The following is a 5,022-nucleotide window of genomic DNA, read 5'->3' as shown; positions in this document are numbered from 1 at the left end:
CAAGTCTTAGTAAAAAGAGTTGGATCGGCTTTCCCAACCTTGAAAGCATTAGCAATTAAAAAGTCTCTAAGGCATTCATACCATGCTCTTGGGGCTTGCTTAAGTCCATAGAGCGCCTTAGAGAGCTTACACACGTGGTCGGGGTACCGTTCATCCTCAAAGTCAGGGGGTTGCTCCACATACACCTCCTCCTTGATTGGCCCATTGAGGAAGGCGCTCTTAACATCCATTTGGAACAACCTAAAAGAATGGTGAGTAGCATAGGCTAACAATATGCGAATTGACTCTAGCCTAGCCACAGGAGCAAAAGTCTCCTCAAAGTCTAAACCTGCGACTTGGGCATAACCTTTTGCCACAAGTCGTGCCTTGTTCCTTGTCACCACCCCGTGATCGTCTTGTTTGTTGCGGAACACCCACTTGGTTCCCACAACGTTTTGCTTGGGACGAGGCACCAGTGTCCAAACTTCATTTCTCTTGAAGTTGTTGAGCTCTTCCTGCATGGCCAACACCCAGTCCGGATCTAGCAAGGCCTCTTCTACCCTGAGAGGCTCAATAGAAGAGACAAAGGAGTAATGCTCACAAAAATTAACTAATCTAGAACGAGTAGTTACTCCCTTGCTTATGTCACCCAATATTTGGTCGACGGGATGATTCCTTTGAATCGTCGCTCGAACTTGAGTTGGAGGTGCCGGTTGTGCTTCTTCCTCCATTACATGATCATCTTGTGCTCCCCCTTGATCACATGCCTCCTTTTGATGAACCTGTTCATCGTCTTGAGTTGGGGGATGCACCATCGTTGAGGAAGAAGGTTGATCTTGCTCCTTTTGTTCCAGTGGTCTCACATCTCCGATCGCCATGGTGCGCATTGCGGCCGTTGGAACGTCTTCTTCATCTACATCATCAAGATCAACAACTTGCTCTCTTAGAGAGCCATTAGTCTCATCAAATACAACGTCGCTAGAGACTTCAACCAAACCCGATGATTTGTTGAAGACCCTATACGCCTTTGTATTTGAGTCATAACCTAACAAAAACCCTTCTACAGCTTTGGGGGCAAACTTAGAATTCCTACCTTTCTTCACTAGAATGTAACATTTGCTCCCAAATACACGAAAGTAAGACACATTGGGTTTGTTACCGGTTAGAAGCTCATATGAAGTCTTCTTGAGGAGACGATGAAGGTAGACCCGGTTTATGGCGTGGCAAGCCGTGCTCACGACTTCCGTCCAAAACCGTTCGGGCGTCTTGAATTCACCAAGCATCGTCCTCGCCATGTCTAGTAGCGTCCTGTTCTTCCTCTCTACCACACCATTTTGCTGTGGTGTATAGGGAGCGGAGAACTCGTGCTTGATTCCTTCCTCCTCAAGATACTCCTCCACTTGAAGGTTCTTGAACTTGGACCCATTGTCGCTCCTTATCTTCTTCACTTTGAGCTCAAACTCGTTTTGGGCTCTCCTAAGGAAGCGCTTGAGGGTCCCTTGGGTTTCAGATTTATCCTGCAAAAAGAATACCCAAGTGAAGCGGGAAAAATCATCAACTATAACAAGACCATACTTACTTCCTCCTATACTTAGATAGGCGACGGGTCCGAAGAGGTCCATATGAAGTAACTCCAGGGGTCTTGATGTTGTCATCACATTTTTGGCATGATGAGAGCTTCCCACCTGTTTACCTGCTTGACAAGCTGCACAAGGTCTATTTTTTTCGAAAGTTACATTAGTTAGACCTATCATGTGTTCTCCCTTTAGAAGCTTGTGAAGGTTCTTCATCCCCACATGTGCTAAACGGCGATGCCACAGCCAGCCCATGCTAGTCTTAGCAATTAAGCATGCATCTAGACCGGCCTCCTCTTTTGCAAAATCAACTAAATAAAGTTTGTCGTCTAGTACACCCTTAAAAGCTAATGAACCATCACTTCTTCTAAAGATAGACACATCTACATTTGTGAATAAACAGTTATATCCCATATTACAAAGTTGACTCACAGACAACAAGTTATATCCAAGCGACTCAACTAAGAACACATTAGAAATAGAGTGCTCGGATGAAATAGCAATTTTTCCTAACCCTTTTACCTTGCCTTGGTTCTCATCACCGAATATGATTGAATCTTGGGGATCCTTGTTCTTGACGTAGGAAGAGAACATCCTCTTTTCCCCCGTCATGTGGTTTGTGCATCTGCTGTCGATAATCCAGCTTGAGCCCCTGGATGCATAAACCTGCAAGGCAAATTTAGGCTTGGGTCTTAGGTACCCAACTCATGTTGGGTCCTACAAGGTTAGTTACAATAGTCTTAGGGACCCAAATGCAAGTCTTGTCTCCCTTACATTTGGCCCCTAATTTCCTAGCAATTACCTTCTTATCCTTTCTACAAATAGCAAAGGAAGCATTGCAAGCATAATAAATTGTAGAAGGTTCATTCATTACTTTCCTAGGAACATAAACAATATTTCTTCTAGGCATATGATGAACAACATTTTTCCTAGCCAAATTTATATCATGCATAATAGAAGAACTAGAAGCAATCATGGCATGAGAATCAAAAGCATCATAACTTCTATGAACATTCCTAGAATGTCTCCTATCATGATACATGAAAGCATGGTTCTTTTGAGCACTACTAGCCATAGGGGCCTTCCCTTTCTCCTTGGTGGAGATGGAAGCCTTATGGCTTGTTAAGTTCTTGACTTCCCTCTTGAAGCCAAGACCATCCTTAATTGAGGGGTGTCTACCAATCGTGTAGGCATCCCTTGCAAATTTTAGTTTGTCAAATTCACTCTTGCTAGTCTTAAGTTGGGCATTAAGACTATCCACTTCATCATTCAAATTAGAAATTGAAACTAGATGTTCACTACAAGCATCAACATTAAAATCTTTACACCTATTGCAAATTGCAGCATGTTCTACACACGATGTTGATTTATTAGCTATTTCTAACTTAGCATTCAAATCATCATTTATGCTCTTTAAGCTAGAAATAGGGTCATGACATGTAGACAATTCACAAGAAAGCATCTCATTCCTTTTTATTTCTAAAGCAAGGGATTTTTGTGCCTCTACAAACTTATCATGTTCTTCATACAAAAGATCCTCTTGCTTTTCTAATAACCTATTTTTATCATTCAAGGCATCAATTAATTCATTAATTTTATCAACCTTAGTTCTATCTAGGCCCTTGAATAAACATGAATAGTCTATTTCATCATGGCTAGATTCTTCATCACTTGAGGAAGTGTAAGTACTAGTATCACGAGTGCTTACCTTCTTTTCCTTTGCCATGAGGCAGGTGTGATGCTCGTTGGGGAAGAGGGCCGATTTGTTGAAGGCGGTGGCGGCGAGTCCTTCGTTGTCGGAGTCGGACGACGAACAATCCGAGTCCCACTCCTTTCCAAGGTGTGCCTCGCCCTTAGCCTTCTTGTAAGCCTTCTTCTTTTCCCTCTTGTTCCCTTGTTCCTGGTCACTATCATTATTGGGACGGTTAGCGATAAAATGACCAATCTTACCACATTTGAAGCATGAGCGCTTCCCCTTCATCTTGGTCTTGTTTGGATGCTCCTTGCGACCCCTTAGCGCCGTCTTGAAACACTTAATGATGAGTGCCATCTCTTCCTCATTGAGCCCCGCCGCCTCAACTTGTGCCACCTTGCTAGGTAGCACTTCCTTGCTCCTCGTTGCTTTGAGAGCAACGGTTTGAGGCTCGTGGATTGGGCCGTTCAACGCATCGTCAACGTATCTTGCCTCCTTGATCATCATCCGCCCGCTTACGAACTTTCCAAGTATCTCCTCGGGCGTCATCTTGGTGTACCTAGGATTCTCACGAATATTGTTCACAAGATGTGGATCAAGGACAGTAAAAGACCTTAGCATTAGGCGGACGACGTCGTGGTCCGTCCATCGCGTGCTTCCATAGCTCCTTATTTTGTTGACGAGGGTCTTTAGCCGGTTGTACATTTGGGTTGGCTCCTCGCCCCTGATCATTGCGAATCTCCCAAGTTTGCCATCCACCAACTCCATCTTGGTGAGCATGGTGACGTCGTTCCCCTCATGTGAGATTTTGAGAGTGTCCCAAATCTGCTTGGCATTATCCAAGCCGCTCACCTTATGGTATTCATCCCTGCACAATGAAGCTAGAAGAACAGTAGTGGCTTGTGCATTTTTGTGAATTTGCTCATTAATGAACATGGGACTATCCGTACTATCAAAGTGCATTCCATTTTCTACTATCTCCCATATACTAGGATGGAGAGAGAACAAGTGGCTACGCATTTTGTGACTCCAAAATCCGTAGTCCTCTCCATCAAAGTGGGGAGGTTTACCGAGGGGAATGGAAAGCAAGTGAGCATTGGAACTTTGCGGAATACGAGAATAATCAAAGGAAAAGTTTGAATTAACCATCTTCTTTTTCTCGTAGTCGTTGTCGTCGTCCTTTTGGGAAGAGGAAGATTCGTCGCTGTCATAGTAGACTATCTCCTTGATGCGCCTTGTCTTCTTCTTCCTCCCGTCTTTTCTTTTGTGGCCAGAGCCTGAGTCAGTAGGCTTGTCATCCTTTGGATCATTGACGAAGGACTCCTTCTCCTTATCATTGACCACCATCCCCTTGCCCTTAGGATCCATCTCTTCGGGCGATTAGTCCCTTTCTTGAAGAGAACGGCTCCGATACCAAATGAGAGCACCTAGAGGGGGGGGTGAATAGGTGATCCTGTAGAAACTTAAAAACTTTACACCACAAACTTGATTAAGAGTTAGAACAATGGAATCAAGTGAGTAGATAGGAGAGCTCTTGTGAAACACAATAGACACAGTAAGGACAAGCACAAGAGACACGAGGATTTATCCCGTGGTTCGGCCAAGTACAAAACTTGCCTACTCCACGTTGTGGCGTCCCAACGGACGAGAGTTGCACTCAACTCCTCTCAAGTGATCCAATGATCAACTTGAATACCATGGTGTTCTTCTTTACTTTACTCTTTTCCCGTTTGCGAGGAATCTCCACAACTTGGAGTCTCTCGCCCTTACAATAAG

This window comes from Zea mays, chromosome 10, assembly GCF_902167145.1.
Source record: "Zea mays cultivar B73 chromosome 10, Zm-B73-REFERENCE-NAM-5.0, whole genome shotgun sequence".
In the NCBI taxonomy this organism is placed as follows: domain Eukaryota; kingdom Viridiplantae; phylum Streptophyta; class Magnoliopsida; order Poales; family Poaceae; genus Zea; species Zea mays.
The sequence above is the reverse complement of the archived record's forward strand: the minus strand, read 5'-3'. Positions refer to the sequence as shown.